At 40.9% G+C, this 17,030-nt stretch overlaps 1 protein-coding gene across 6 annotated transcripts in view; it reads left to right on the top strand.

Moving 5' to 3' along the window:
- Nucleotides 1–8,647: 8,647 nt before the first annotated feature.
- The window catches only part of ERBIN (erbb2 interacting protein), a 119,963-nt gene continuing 111,580 nt past the window's right edge, over nt 8,648–17,030 (top strand). For 3 of the 6 annotated variants that reach the window (XM_020783694.3, XM_072992701.2, XM_072992699.2), the window contains exon 1: nt 8,649–9,762. The gene's annotated coding sequence lies outside the window, so the exon portion shown is untranslated. Of the gene's footprint in view, nt 9,763–15,463; nt 15,587–17,030 lie in introns of those variants that run through there. The other 3 variants (XM_072992702.2, XM_020783697.3, XM_078384543.1) reach the window with 3 other exon arrangements.

Raw genomic sequence — 17,030 nt, 5'->3', positions numbered from 1 at the left:
ATTAACTCTTAACAAAACATTCTACTTCATTCATCCTCAGCCGCCAATACTTTCTCTGTACTCCCAAACTCCAAATTCCCCAATCCCCGCCCTTCTTCACCTCCTGCAGAGACTCTTACATCTGGTGACTCCACCTCTCCAGCACTCTCATTGGTACATGCAGATAGCTCATTAATATTCATGACCTGGGTTGACTCCACATCCTTCCCCCCTTAATAAGTTTGTGATAGGAGGGGAAACTTAACAGTTTGCCCTCATAACCAAATGAAAATACATGGAAGAATGCAAATATTAACCTCGTACATTGCTTACATTACTAGGGATACATTACTTACATTAATAAGGGTTGCATTACTCTTACATTACTAAGGGTACTTACTATTATTTTTACCATCACTATATATACCTCTTAGTTTATTAATTTCCAAGCAAATTTTGCACTTTAAGCATATTCCATAACTATTACACAAAAAGACAGTCAATATTGAACTCAGATAAAAACAAATAATTTTCTCTAGTCATTTGGCCTCCTAGAGAAAGCATCAGCAACCACATTCTGGGTCCCTTTTACGCTGCGGATTTAAAAATCAAAGTTTTGTAAAATCAGTGCCCATCTCATCAATTTGCTGCTGTTGGCTCGAATAGTCCTTAGACATAGAAGAAGAGAGTGGTTGGTGCACAGGACAAATCTCCCCCAAATGTATGACTTCAGCTTCTGCAGCATCCATACAATAACTAGATACTCTTTCTCAATTATGTTTCTCACCCGACTGAAGTTTCTTGCTGATGTACATCACCAGGTGCAGATTTATCGGCTTGGCTCAACATGGCTCCCAGCCCGACATTCGATGGATCTGTGAAGATGATAAACTCACGGTCGAAGTTTGGTTCCATCAGAACCGGTCTGGAAGTCAGCACCGTCTTCAAATGGTTGAAAGCTTTCTTGCAATCAGCTCTCCACTGGATATTCTTGGCTTGCTTTTTGCAGGTTAGGTTAGATAATAGGGTGGCCATCTCACTGAAATTTGGTAAGAAGCGGCAATAGTAGCTAGCTAACTCTAAGAATGCTCTGATACTTTTTTTGGATGTTGGATTGGGCCAATTATTAATGGCTTAGTCTCAAGGGGTTTGATCACACCTCCCCCAACTAAATGACCTAAATATTTTAATTCTGAACTTCTAAGTTGGCATTTGGCTGCTTTCACCATTAAGCCAGCCTCGTGCAACCTCTGTAGCATGACCTCATGGTGGACTTTGTGTTCCTCCCAGATCTGGCTAAAAACTCCAATATCGTCCATGTAGGCTTCAGTGAATTGTCTTAGGCCATGCAAGGTTTTGTCTACCAGCCTTTGGAAGGTCACTGGAGCATTTTTCAGCCCGAAATTCATGGCCCGGAATTCAAATAAACCCAAGGTCCTTAGAGGCCAAGGGCACCTCCCAGAACCCTCTGGTCAGAAAATGAAATGATACTTCCCTATGCCCTCGATGAGATCATCTAGGCAAGGCATCAGGCATGCATCTGCTTAGTAACATGGTTCAACTTTCTATAATTTATGCAGAACCGGATGCTTCTGTCTGGTTTGTCTACTAAAACTATAGGAGCAGCTCAAGGACTTGTAGATGGAACAATTATATCAGGTTTTAGCATTTAATTTAGTTCCAAGTGAACTTTGTCAACGTAAGGGTCATTGCGCATTTCCAATGTCTATTTTGTGCACCACACCCTTGGCCAAATCAGGTTTCTGTGAAAACACATTCTTATACTTTTGTAAAAGTGTCCCCATCTCTTCTTTTTGACTTAGGGATAGGGCAGGGCTAAGGATCACATCCTCAGGGTTATATTGGGGTTCTCCCTCCCAACACCGCAATTCTGGCTTTTCTTCAGGGACCTCCCTAATGGCATATAAAACCCAATTTTCTTTCTTATAATAGGGTTTAATCATGTTTACATGTACTGCCCTCCTCACCTTCGTTTTGGAGGACATAATTAACATCACTCATCTTTGAAACTACTTTGTACGGTCCTGACCATGCTAACTGCAATGTATTCTCCTTTATGGGTCTCAGCATCAGTACTTCATCCTTGGGACAGATTGTTCTTTTCTGGGCCTTTTTATCATACCAGCTTTTCTGCTTTTCTCAAGCACTCTTTAAGTTTTGCTCTGTTATTTCTAAGGACTTTTGCAAAGTGTTCATTAGATTATCCATGTACTCTATAACGGATTCAGGCTCACCCCCTTTATAATCTTCTCAGTTCTGACAAAGTACATCTAGGGGCCCACTTACTTTGTGCCCAAATAAAAGTTTAAAAGGACTAAACTTGGTACTTTATTGGGGTATGTCCCTATAAGTGTATAACAATAATGACTGCAATTTATTATCCCAATCATTTGGGTTCTCTGCTATGTATGCCAGTATCATTCTCCTTAAGATCCCATTAAATTTCTCCACTAGACCATTGGTATGGGGATGATTAGGAGAAGAAGGGATGTGGGAAATTCCACAGACTTGCCACAATCTCTTCATTATTTTGGAAGTAAACAATGTTCCAAAATGTTCTGTTACTATTTCTGAAGCAAAACCCATTCAGCACATGTAGTTCACTAAGGCATCTGCCACAGTTTCAATCTCTATATTTCTTAGGGGTACTGCTTCAGGGTATCTAGTGGCATAATCTATAATAGGATGAATCTATTTCCTCGTCTAGTTGCTTTGGGTAAGGGTGGCACTAGGTCCAGATCTAAGCATTTCCTTAGCAACAGTGCTACCACCAGAGGCTTCAGCTGCCAAAGGTTGAAGGAAAAATACTGTTTTAAGCTGACTAAAATCCCTATTCTTTTGAGTTTCACATGGGCAAAAAAATGTCCTTGTTTATCACAAGCATAACATTGTTTATTTGTCCTATGTTCAGAGTAAAAGGATTTATTAGTTTTTCCCTCAGGATTATTTGATCTCAGCAAACTTGACTCTGAGAATGAAGGTTTGGATTTAAAATGGCTTTCTTTAGGTTGCATATTATTGAGTTAATTTTTACTAGATTAGGATCTTTTACTGTTGTCCCACACTTTTCTACCAATTTTTACCTCAGAAAATTGAGGATCTCTGATCCCACTAATAGAATCAGCATATTCAGATTTTTCATCAGGTCTAAAGAAGTGACACATTCCTGTCCTAGCCATTTATTAAGACATTGAGTCAAGTGTGTCCCAAGTTGAACAAAAGACTCCTCAGGTTTCTTTGAAATTGATCTAAATTTTCTCCTAAAATGCTCTGTATTAATCCCAAATTGGGAAAATACTATCTTTCTGTAAACTTCAAAATCTCTAGCTTGTTCCAGAGGCATCTGTGAATAGATCTCAGATAAAGCTCCCCTTATTTGTGACCTTAAAATTATCATCCTCTCATCTTTAACCCGAAGTCCCAACAAGCTCTCTCAAAGGAAATCAGGAAAGATCAGGACAATCTCCATTTCAAAATTGGGGAAATTTCTTTAGGTGGATTTTTAAGGGATTTACCACATCATCATCATCATCATCATCATCATCATCATCATCATCATCATCATCATCATCATCATCATTTTATTTTATTTTATTTTATTTTATTTTATTTTTAGCAGCTAATTCCAATTTCTTCATCTCTACTTGGAATTGCATTTCTCTTTGCCTGGTTTCCGCTCAAATTCCCTTTCCCTTTCTTTAATTTCTAGTTTCCTGAGTTTGTATTCTTGTTCCCACTTCCATTTTTCAAAATCTTCAAAGCTTTGGATATATTCTCCATTTGAGGCAATTATTACTGAGCCCTCAGTTTCTTCTTCACTTTGAATTTGAGGGTTTCCATTTCCCTCAGCACCCTGGGGGTCAACCTGTGCCTCCATAACCAACTTTTTACTTCATTTGGGTGGCAGAAACAATACAATTCCTTATTAAACTAGACTGGTTCTTTTCTCTCACAAGAGCCAAACAGACCTTTCTTTTAGTGGCTTTCCTTATAACTAGGTTGCGCTTTTCCAAGCAGCTTACCTCAGCTACTCCCAAGCTCGCAACCCTTGCCACAATATTTTCTCTGTCTGGGCGATTCTTGTCTCCAGACAAGAACAACTTTCTGCTTTTCTTTTACTTTTAGCTTTTATAATCACCTCAGATCTATTCTGACTTAGGCTTCTACTCCATCCACTATTGCTCTTTACCCTTAGAGCTCTGGATTTGGAGCTAGCCACTTGGTCTTGTAAATCCTGAGGTAATTGGTTTCTCTTGAGCAGGTATTTTCCCTATCTTAGGATTCTCCAGATCTGGGTTCGGAAGACCCAAAACAGTCTTCCGGAAGACTCTAATGGGTAACCACTTCTTACCACAGATCCTAACCCATCCTAGCTAGGAATACCTTTAAACTCAAGCCAATTCAATTTTTTAACTGGATTGTTTTGTATCCGACCGCTATGCCACCAATTTGTCATGTTACTGCCTGTCCCGTGGTTGTTTCTCCAAGCAAAGATCACAAGCCACATGTTGTGTTGCTGCCACCAGTTGATTACATCAACATTGTTTATTATTAATGATAGAGGTCCAGGCAATGTGTCATTTTAAAAAGAACCAAATATAAGTTGTTTATTATTACAGGAGATGAAGGTGCAGTCAATGTCATTAACTCTTAACAAAACATCCTACTTCATTCACCCTCAACTGCCAAACCTTTCTTTCTACTCCCAAACACCAAATTCCCCAATCCTCCCCTTTCTTCACCTCCTGCAGAGACTCTTACATCTGGTGACTCTACCTCTCCAGCACTCTCATTGGTACATGCAGACAGCTCATTAATATTCATGACCTGGGCAGACGCTGCAATGTCCTTGTATATATTTTGGTTATAGTACTGAAAAACCCCTAGAATTCTATTTATTTTGTTCTGGAGTTTGAGACACTTGAGTTAAGTCCACAAAGCATAACCAAATTGATTTCTATTATTTTGTTAACTTCATCCTTTAGAAATTCTAAAAAGTACAAAAGACAGCAAAATCCGTGATGCACCTATATGCCTATTGTTATTCATTATAATTTTGGCTTCTTGGGTTTATATACTATACTTGACAGTCTTTCTCCAGTTTTTTTTAAATTGCTAATATTTTGCTATACTGTATTTAAGGCTATCAAAATCTTCAAAATCAGCAAATGCTGTGCATAACCAAATCTCTTACATAAGTATCTTACTGAGTTATAATTGATTTGCACCAGTCTTCACATTGCAACAGTGGCTTTTCTTGTTATTTTATTTATTTATTTATTTATTTATTTATTTATTTATTTATTTATTTATTTATTTATTTATTTATTTGATTGATTGATTGATTGATTGATTGATTGATTGATTGATTGATTGATTGATTGATTGATTGATTGATTGATTGATTGATTTGTATCCCGCCCATCTGGTCTGGTCGAACATAAATTGATTTCCAGCTAATGCTTCTTTCCAATACAGTTACAAACGTCCCTACCTACGAACATTTCGACTTACGAACAGCTCTGCTTGCAAAATTTTGCTTCAACTTGCCGGAGGAGCTTCAATGTAATAACAGAAAAAGGCAGGGGAAATAGCCAGGAAATGCAAACCGTTGGTGGCGTAGAGGCTGCTTCTTTGTAGCTCTTCGCCCCAACGGTTAGAGCAGGGGGTAAGGGAACTTTTTACTCCTGCACTGCAGGAGGAGGAAGGAGAGGTGGGGGCGGCTCCAGATTGCCGCGGAGCATGGGAAGCCGGTGTGCTCCCTGCCCATCCCTGGTGCAGGTTTACTCATGCGTAAGGGTCCCTTCCACCATGGCTGGCCCCACCTCAGCTGCTCTACGCTTCCAGCGGGGCCCTATCGCCGGCCACCATCCGCCGGGGAGTGAGTGCCATCGGAGGAGGCTTCAGTCTGCCTGGTAAGGTGCTGCTTTTTGCTCTTTAGAAACTTCTGGGTGGGTTTTGCAGGGTGGGTTTCAGCTGAGGGGGGTTATGTTTCTGTGCTGTGTTGTTGTTGTTTTTTGTGATCTTTTTTTGCAGTTCCAGCGTGGGGATTGCTCCATGTTTATTTTTGGTGGGCTTTGTTTCTTTTTTTTGGCAGCCTTTGGGGCTTGCTCTCTTTATTTTTAGTTGTATTTTTTTAAGCCCCAGCACCTTCCAATAGGGCTTTCTGTGTGCTTGTCCACACCTTTTTAGACCCTGACCAAGAAAAGCGATGCACTGTTCATGTGGATGATAGAAGATGAAGTTTTACATATCTCACAATGAATAGAACTTATCCAAGAACTAGTGTATGGTCCAAACATGAAGTTGATGCTGAGGATCTATAGATACAGAGGGAATGTTTTGATGGTGTAGAAAGATTTTGGTAGCTGTAACACAGACCATGGAAACTGAGAAACTGATCAGTTCTCTGACTGTATGGTCATACTGTTCAAGGAGCACTGCTAGTACTGTATAATGTAATCACCACCCATTCAGGCCTAGCTAAAAACAAAACAGAAAGTTGTAGAAGCAATGTAACATAATCAAGAGATAGTAGGCTTCTGATGTTACGGGCAACCCTGTTTGTTCCTTTGACCACAAAATTATGTGCAGACATTGTTATCTCATTACTTCCAAGCTTTGCTTATAACCCATCCCATTACCTGTTCTTTACCCCTATTCCAGCCATAGAGACTTGGACTTAAAAATATTTACATGGAACTTTAGGTCAGTTAAATAGTAGAGTGATGGGCAATCCATAATGCCCTAGATGTTGCTAGACTGCAACTTTCATTAACATAGCTGGTGATGGAAGCTACAGTCCAATATTTTGAGGGATATTACTTCTAATTTAGTACACACTAGAATTAGGTTTGATCCATGGCTGCAGTCATTTAGAAGGATTGGGAAGAAATGGTGCACTGTGATACCCAAGCAGAATGTGTGGCACAAGGATCAGTGGCCTTGTCTTTCCAAAGGTTTGTCCAGAGGAATTCCTGACATTCAGTGCTCTTCATTTTGCCCAATCCTCTGCATTCCATCCAACCACATAAAACAATGCGCATTTGGTTGTTTGCTAGTTTCCTGCTGGGGCTACACATGAGTCTACCTGCATGAAATAATCCTTGAGTAACAAGGGGTCATATCCACTGTCAATGCTCTTAATGCTGACATGTCCATTGGCTCCAGCCTTCAGAAACTGCCCATTCTGCATGGTAGAAAAAATGATATGTGCTTTCATTCAGCATTGAAGGAAACTGGAAGGTCTGAAAGACTGAGAAGTCTGTAGATGGCATTGGAAAATCATTAATCTTGTTAGGAGCCACTAGAAAAAGAAAACAGCAGAGGGGGGAAAAAACAGAATGATCAAGCCAGCAGTCATGCATAGAGAAAGCATGTTTATATATGAATATATGTAAATATACTAATTTACAGAAGCAACGCATGAGGAGTGTTGTGCCTGTGAGCTCTTCCATCTGAGTTCCCCCACTGGATGCACTTGTTCTTCTCTCATTGGTTGTATTTTCAGCAGCCATGCGTAGACCTTCCCACACTTGGAAGATACAGTACTAGCTTAGTACCCTTTCCTACATGCAGCATCAGACACAAAATATGTAAGGAAACTCCATTTTCACTATACAGTACTCAAGTGAGTAGCCACACAGCTGTTGAATGAAGTAGCACTGGTGGTAATAGACCTGATATGTAATGTGTGTATGTGCATCATGTATAGCTCCTTAAATGAGATCAACAAGTGACTGCAGCACTTCAGAAATACCAAGAATTTCACACAGCAGTCTGTGAAAGGAGCAACCATTCCCCATTGCAACCGGACTAAACAGGGAGTAGCCTGATAAAGTTATGCAAAAAAGCAAAAGTAGCCATGGAAATCATAGGAATTCCAAAATCTGTATGAATGAAACATCTCTATGAGGCCAAACAAAAGGACATCTATCTCTTCAACAGGAGATATGTTTAAATAAACAGGTGGGTGGGGGAAGAAAATATTTCTGACTTGATATTTAAGTCAAGATGTCTGCATGATGTCACAACACAGAATGAGGAAAGGGTTTTGTTTATCTAGTCTTAACTGTGAGAACGGAATGCCAGGGGTGGGACCCTTTTTAAATCATGAGTTCTTTCTTTCTTTTTCTTTTATTATATACAACCAACCAATGCAAACTGCTAAGTTAATGGTCAGGTCTTGCTCGATCTGCTCCTGCTCTTGAGTTTTCCCTTTCCTCCTTCAGTCTTCCTTCGACTCTTTCTCCAAGCTGTTTCAAACGGCATTATTTCTTCTTCCTTCTCGAACAGAAACAATCTTCCTTTCTCCGCCTATTCTTATCCTTTCCTGTTTCCAGGTTCCGCTACTTCCTTTCCCAACTGGCCTCAACTCTGCCTTTCAATCCCACCCAAACGAAAGAATGCGAAAGGGATTCTCGTCGCTCTTTCTCCGTCCCCCCCTTTGCCCCCCCTTTTTTTCCTTTTAAATTACACACCCTAACCTGCTCTCTCTTTCTCCACAGCCGTCTTTTAGAGGAGGGTCATTGGCTGTTGCTAGAGGCCCCTCTCTCCGGATTGGCTAAGTCGCGCAGCCGCTCGCTTCGCCCCTTTCCAGACTTGTTGTCTGGCTCTAAGGCTGAAAGTCGGAAGGGGGTGGGGGGGAAACTAGCGCAGCTGCGCGTTGGGGCCAACAGGGGAAGGGAAGGGAAGAGAGTGTCAGTCTGTCACGCCTGGCTGTCTGGGCGGCGCTGCGGCGTCTCCCCCCGTGGCCTGGGTGGCGGCGGGAACCATAGCCCTAGTAGTAATCGTGGTCTCGCCGCTCTCGTTTATCGTGGTTCCCCCCCACACGCCCTTATTTTTTTTGGGGGGGGGAGTGCAGAAGAGACACCTCAGCCAGTCCCTGACGGTCGTCCTGAGAGGGAACTGTCTAGGGAGAGAGAGAGAGAGAGAGAGAGAGGAGGGAGGCGGGAAGGGGAGAGGAAGGAAGGGGGAAGTGTGAAGAGGAGGAGCCGCCGCCGCCGCCGTGTGAGGGAAGGAAGGGCTGGCAGAGCGAAAAGCAAGGCGAGGGCGAGAAGGAAGCTGAGACGAACGAGCAGAAGAGAGGAAAGCTACGGAGGGGAGGAGGAGAAAGCGCTTGTTGCGCTCCCCCCATTTCGGGTCTCCCCTCACACCGCATTCCGCTGGTGGCGGCGGCGGCGCGGGGCTGCGGCAGGCGCCCCTCTGACGTTCAGGTCCCGGCCTAGTGAGGGGGACGCGGAGAGACGAGAGAAACCCGGAGCGGAGGGGGGGTGTCGACGGAAGAGGTGGATTCGGAGTTGCAGCCTCGGAGAAGAGGAGCCGGGCCGAGGGCTTTGTGCCCCCCTCCCCGACCTCCGTTGCTGTTTGCGGCCGCCGTCGCCGCCGCCTCCCCGTGAGGGGCAGGAAGTGACTCCTCACCCGGGACTGGGTGGTGTTTTTGAGGCACCTGAAGCCGCATATTTTGTCACAGCGGAAAAGGAGTCGGGGAGGGACGGGGTGGTGGTGGAGGAGAAAGCTGAGGCGCACCGAGACCCGAGTAAAACAAAAACACCGAACTCAGCACCTCCGGCCTTCCACCTTTTTTTGGCTCGTAAGCTTGGCACTGCTGCCTCCCCCCCGCGAGAGCTGTTGCATCCTTCCCTACTTTTTCCTCTCCTGACTGTCGAGGAGGGGGGGGGAACTTGCATTGGATTTAAATCATGTCTGGATAGCATAAGAACTCGGTGTAAATGGAGGAAATCTGGACGTCCGAAATCTGAGGTTGGTGGAGTGAGCGGGGCGGGGGGGGGAATCGAAAATCTTGGTGGGGGCCAGAGCGTGGAGGGTTTGTGTGCATGCGGGTCAGGGAGAGAACGGGGGCGAGTTGATTCTTCATTTTGAGACCGTGGTGGGGATAATTCTGCCTCCCCATTTCTGTTTGCCTCTTCAGTTTGCCTTTTCTTTTTTCTTTTTCCTTTTCCTGGATTATGAATGGAGCTTCCCGTTTCTGCCTCTGTAATCATTGCTTACATTTTTTCCCCTGCGGAGAGAAACCTAGGAAAGCCTTTTTGTGTGTGTGTAGAGTGGAGGGAGTGAAAGCTTCTCAAACAGGAGTTTCTTTGTTCCGCAGCAGAAGGTATTGAAGTGAAACTGCCTGATTATGCATTCGTGATTTTAAAACATGTCGCCTAGTGGAAGCAGTCGTTTCTTCCTCTTAGACGATTCCAGTTGCATTCAAAACCCGATTATTCTGTTATATCTGTAGCTTTGTTAAGAGTTCCAGACGTTGTTTTGAGGACTACGGTGTCTTTAACAAGTTTTTGGTAGGTTTGGAATAAGTATAATTTTCAAAGGCCTGTAAAGTACTTGTGACCCTACGAAGTCTTAATTTTCAAAACTTGGGCGCGTCTCAGAAGTTGTAGTACTGAAAGTATTTCTCTTGTACTCCCATAGAACAATTCCAGCATGTTTGATTAATGCTGGTTGACTAGTCTGACGTAATTTTGGAAGATAAACTTCAAAATACAGTTTGTATATTAACTTTTTTTTCTTTTAGTGTTCTCAAGAAGTGGAATTGGCTAATAATGTGCTTACTGCTTATTTGCCTGCATGCCTTTAGTCTTGATGAAATTGGAAACCAAATGTGAAGATAGTTACAATGTGCTAAACCGAACTGCAATACAGTACATCCATTGAAATCAATAGAATGTGTGTTATAGTCATTTCAGTAGGTCTTTTTTTGTTTGGATTAACGTTAGATTTAGCCCAATGGGTGTTCTTAAACCTGTTTGAAGATCATGCAAATTAGGTTATGAGGAAAATACTGCCTGTTATCTGTGATGATGGATTCACAGAAAATTGAACATTTGCTTTTAGACAAATATATGTTCTCAAAATCTGCACTACATTTATAGTTTCATCAGTCTAGCACAGATCATTTTGATCTACAGCACATATATGTTTTACTTTTACTGTCTGTGCTAATGCGAGAAAAGACAGATTTATCAATGAACAAATGTTCAATCATGCACATGATCCTTAAAGGCCCTAGAAAGGTTACTCTTGGCCATCTGAAAGGTTTGGAATAGATGGCAGTGAACTTCAACTTCCTTATATGGTTTATGCTTGGCAGAAAAGCAGTGATGTCTGAATAGAGTAATCTTGTCACAAGGAATGAAAACTTCTAAACTACAGTTACATTTGCAGCAATGGCTTTAGATTGTAAAGGAGTAAAATGTTTCAGTGTGTGATAAATGTATCAGTGGGTGACAAATGTGTCTGTAAGCTTTTGCATTTGTTTTGAGTTGTTCATTGCTCTTGTTCCTCTGTATTGGACTTTTCTAAAAATTCTTTAATAATACAACCTTACAGGATTAGGAATCTTTTGACGAAATTAGTGCTTTTGATTTTGATTACAGTAATACTAATGTTATAAAATGTCATTAATTTAATATAGTTTAAAATGATTTGTTACGATCATTGCTGCTAGCTGAGTTTATATGATAGTAAATTAACTCACAGGCTTTTAAATTTTTCTCTTTAGCTGGCTGGGTTTTAGGTTGCTCATGGCATGTGTGCAGAGTGTATTGCATTCATGTGCAGCAATGTTTTCTATTTTAACTTTTTCAACTGAAGTATCTATAAGAACTTTGAAATTATATTTACAAGATTGCTCATATACTGTACTGTATTATGATTTTCTTGGAACATTTATACAACTATGTGCTATGCTTGGAAATATGAGCTACATTTCTTTGTCTTACAAAGTTGTTTCAAAAAGCAGTAATAGCAGTAGTGAGTTTAGGAACTTAAGTGGGCCTCCCCTCTCTGATTTTTGCTTGACTTTAAAAAATAGGTGAATGTCATCAAGCATAACTTTATTGAGCTGGTCACCTGAGAGTAATAAATAAATTCAAGCATAACATTATAGAATTAAACCCAAAATAACTTTGATCCAGGTTTTCTAAAGAAATATATGTCCCCATATAAGTATCTCAAGCTTCCACTATACTGTATATGGAAGAGTTTGCTCTCTGGATCCCGCCACCCTCATAGGCATGTTTGGTCAGAATGTGAGAGAGGGCCTTTTGAGTGGTTGCTACCAAGTTATGAAATATCCCCCATTGAGAGGCCTGTTTGGTGCCCACCCTATTGTCTCTTCATTGACAGCAAAGACCTTTGTTTTTAATGTTTGTAAAATAGTATATGCTTCTTGGTTTTTAATGTTATGATTTGCTGTGTTTTTAATTATACTTACATTTTAATTACTTCTGAGCAGCTTTAGATCCCTACACTGGGAGAAAAGAAGAACAGAAATGAAATAATAAATAGATGAATAATTCTGTACTAGTATTTGTCAGTATACTGCCTGCTGCATGGTACTATTCCTATGTGGAGAAGTTTTGATTATTTTTTTCTTGATGCACATAAGTTACAGTAAAAAGTAATCAAATGGGTAGATAGCTAATGTACAGTCTATTTACATGCTTACTCAGAAGTAAGCACCACTTAAGTTCAGTGGGACTTACTTGATATATGTAGATGTTGGATTGCAGCTTAAAGTACAGTAAGTTTATCCCAAACAATAATGAAATGTCAGTACTTATGGATAACAATTTCCTTCTCAGTGCCAACAGACAGGCTAGAACAGTGGTTCACAGATGTTCTTGGACTAAAACTTCCAGAAGCTTTCACCAGCAGTGCTGGCCAGGATTTTTGGGAGTTGTAGTCCAAGAACATCTGAGGGCCAAAGTTGGAAGCACTGCTCTTTCAAATAATTGTGCATGATGACATGCTTCTGAAAAAATATTTTTGTGGTGGTGGCTCTTAAGGAACATGCTCTGAACCTTGCCAGCTGTTTTGATCATAGAAGTGGTGAACAGAAATATTTTATTAGTCTACATATTTTAAAGCTGTATCTATTCAACCATTAAATATGTGCTTATGTTAAACCCTAGGGCAGCTTACTGCGTAATTTTTTGTTTTGTTTTTGTACATATGTTCATCGACACAAAATGTCAGCTTCTACTTTTGTTCAGGAAGCAAACACGTGCATACGAAACACAGGCCAGGTTCCTGTGGTGTGTGCCCACTGGGTCCTGCTGCTTTCAGCATCAGCAGTCTGCCTCCTGCCTGCAGCCCAATGTGCACCCTACAGACCTGCTTTGGAGGGATGGGAAATCTTCTGGAAAAGACCTTCCGTGCCACTGGGAGAAGAAGAATACCTTAATTCTCTTGATTCTTGATTCTGAAGTAGACATTTCATCTAACCTAAGAGAAGGCAGCTTGAACCCATGGGAGTTGGCACCAGTTCTTCTATGTTTTTCAGGTTAATAGCCTGCCTTCAGAGCATTGTAAATATTGGAAGGAGGCAAAATGTGTAGAATCCAGGCCTTTCAGGTTTTCAGATGTTTAGAATAAAAGCCTGAATTGTGCCCTTTGTGATCCCTGGGGTGCTGGCACAATGTTTTCATCGTAATTCTGTTCTTCACTAGCTGCATCCTTTGAAGGGAATGTATGTTCTGGTTGCAATGCAATAATAGCCAGGTCTTGAGATTACAAATGTAGGAATGATTACTGCAAGAACTAACTCTTATAACTGTGAAAACTGTATGTTCACCATAAAATCATTTGCAGCCACTGTTGTAGTTCCCACAGTCTGTGTGTATTGACAGTATACACAGTATAAGTAGATCTCAAGAATGTAGGCAGAATGCTTAAAATGGTGACAGTTATTACCTGCTCACTCAGCCCTCACCCCTTCTGGCTAATCAAATCTGACATGGCTAAGGAAATGATAAATGTTTTCTGAAAGAAAGTGTCTGTGCCTATCTACCTAGGGGAACTACCATAAAGCCATTTAAAAATGAAGCTGCCTTTGAACTAGAAGTTTTATTAGCTATAGGCCAGTCTCAGACTTACCATTTTAGGCTAAGGAGGTCAGACTTGAATGTTCCTTTTAAGCTGCATGCATTGTCCAGAGTTTTGCTGGGGTTGTGCACAGGCAACCAGTTTTTTAACTTCACATTTTGAATGAAGCCACACTGACCCCTTCACACATGGACCGAGGTTCCCGTGCAGTAGGACAAAAACTTAGAGGGAACATTGCTGGGCACTCTTGCATTATATTGATAGTCTGGGCCCATTTTAGTTGAGTTTTTGGCTAGGATAAAGGACTAAGATTTGACCTACCCAGGAACTGGATAACGGAAGCGCAACCTTGGTTGTTGTAGGTTTTTCAGGCTGTTTGGCTGTGTTCTTAACGTTTTTCTTCCAAATGTTTTGCCAGTCTCTGTGGCCAGCATCTTCAGAGGATAGGAGTCAGAACTCTGTCTATGCTCTGGTGCAGTTTGTGGGATAGTTGAGTATAACTGTGGGAGCAGCTTTTTGTCCTTTTCAGGAGATAGGGCGATTATGGTGATCAGTGTTTTTGTTGTTGTTGTTTTTGTTGTTGTGGGTGTATTGTTGTGATAAGGGAGAGAGATGATCTGTCACTGTGATTGATGGAAGTCGTTAGCTGGTCTTTTGTGTGCAGTGATCACCGGTCCTTGTGGCTGGGTAGAGTTTGTTGACCTTTTGCAGGCTGTATTTTTCAGTGCTGGGAGCCAGGCAACAAAGCCGAGCTTGATAATAAGTGGAATGAGTGTGAACAAGCTGAAACTAAATCCTGAGAAGATGGATGTCAGTAGGAAGTCAGATTTGCGAATTGGGATTCAACCTCTTGTGGAACCTCTTGACAGATCAGGTTTGTAGTCTGGAAGTGGTCCTTAACTCTGCATTGTCATTGGACTCCCAGGTAGCAGTAGTGACAAGTTTAGTGCAATAGCTATAACCTTTCCTGAGTTGACTTTACTTAGCAGAAGTCATCCATGCCATAGTTACATCACATCTTGACTATTGCAATATGCTCTGTGTGGATCTATCCTTGATGAGAGTTTGGGATGTTCAGTTGGTGCAAGGTTTGGTAGTTAGGCTGCTAACTGTTGTCATGATCATATGACCTCAGTACTGAAAGATGTTTATTGGTTACCAATTACTTACCAGGCCCAATTTAAGGTGTTGGTTTTAACCTTTAAATCCTGAAATGGCTTGAGGCCTGGCTATGTGAAAGGACTGCCTATCTCATTATAAGCCTGTCCAGATTTTCAGGAAACGCCGTTTAAAAAATACTAACAGTTCCAGAGACCCAACTAGCGAGCACATGGGAGAGGGCCTTCTCCTGTGTGACTCCTTGGTTGTGGAATACATTCTCTTCTGAGTTGTGACCTTTCTCCACTCTGGCTGATTTTAAAACTGGAATTTGATATTTGCCTGCTGTGTTGTTTGTAATCTGTATCCTTTATAGTTTTAATGGTTTTTAATGTACTTTGCTTAATTTTTTATGTTTTTATGGTGGGATGGGTTTATATGATTTTATTATTGTTTTAGCTAAATATGGTTTTATCTGTTTTTACAGATAATTATTGTGACTTTTGGAAGCCACATTCAGTAATCTGGGTGCTGAGGTTGCTTCTGAATCTGCCGCTTCAGTTTTTGTACTATCTTGCAAACTCCATGTATTTTCCACCAGAAATACTACCGCAACAATGGTATATCTGGGGCAAATGTAAGTGCTACATAAATTTTGGAGCTTTTCTGAATAGAAACAATATTAGCTCAATAGAGTTCAGCGTGTATGCCCTTGAAAACTATATGAAGTAACCTTGTAATTTACATTTTTGTATGTCATTAGATGTGTTTTAGTTAACATATATCAAGTCTGAATTTGCTCTGTTACGAGCTTGGTCTTGCGTCTTTTGCAGATAATTGTACATTAGCTTAGATATCAAAAAAAACAAAGACCAGTACTATGTGTGCAAAAATGTGCCATTTAAATAATTAATGCTGCAGATGGATATAATAGTAGCATAAAGTAAGAAGTATTTTTCTTTGGAAAATGACCTCTAAAATTCTTAACCAGGTCTATTTATAATTGTCTGTAGAGTAAAGGTTGAGTTATAGATGACTAAACACATTGGCTTGAAATGTTTGTGTGGTGTGACTTTGGAGGCAAATTGTCTCAAGTTAAGAAATCTTTCCAGGTCACACAATTTAGTGTACAAAAGATAATATTAATTAGGGGTGAGACTTTTAAAAGTTATTTTTTAATCCCTGGGTCCTCTCCAGGTATGCACAGTTGAGGCGTATGTTTGACAGGTGGAACTCCCAGAATGAAGAATTCTGGGATTTGGAATGGAAAAAAAAAGGAACATCCCTAATGTTTGGTGATTTCTTATCTTAAGGAAATTTAGCTCCGAATGTTACTGTGTTTCTGTTTCAACAGCATAACTAAGGAAGAGGATTTCGGTCAACACGTTTGGATCCAGAGGCATACTTCTGTAAATGGAAAGGAGTCAAATGTAGGAGAGTCTTGTGCTACATGAAGAGGGAGACAGGTTTTGCTCATTTGCCTCCTTTCTCACGCAGCTCCATCTCTCACTTTTTTTTTCTGGGGCATGCTTTGGAGCAATATTTGTGAGGGTATGGGAAGCTATCAGAAAGGGGGAAATAGTCCTCTTTCCTGCTTCTTCTAGTGGGAACAGTGGGTAGGAGCCCATTTGCGGGAAGTCTCAGTCTAGCTCACTACACTTATATATAACTAGGTCAAGATATGGTGTGATTACTACTGAGTTGTACTATGCTGTTGAAATGACAGTTGAGCAATTTGCTAAAAGTCACATGAATGGATAATAGGGTGGGTAAAATAAATAACTCACTCCAGATCATGCCGAGAGAGGGTCAGGGTAATAAATGAGTTAGGAATCATCATAAGAAAAAACAATGCCAAAAGTCTGTGAATGGAGTATACTAAAGGATTCTGCCATTGGTTTACAGATGGTTTGGATTCTTCAGTCTGTTTAACAATTTTGGTGTATCAACTATGATAATGCAATTTTTAAAGAAGTAGCCATGTTAGTATGTCTCAGCAAGTTGGCAAAATTAAAGGGTAACAGAAAAGTATATCTCTGCAGGCCGAAACAGAGATCAAGGCTTCTTAGTGCATTGCATGT

Source organism: Pogona vitticeps, chromosome 2 (genome assembly GCF_051106095.1).
Source record: "Pogona vitticeps strain Pit_001003342236 chromosome 2, PviZW2.1, whole genome shotgun sequence".
In the NCBI taxonomy this organism is placed as follows: domain Eukaryota; kingdom Metazoa; phylum Chordata; class Lepidosauria; order Squamata; family Agamidae; genus Pogona; species Pogona vitticeps.
This window is presented reverse-complemented; position numbering and strand designations above follow the sequence as displayed.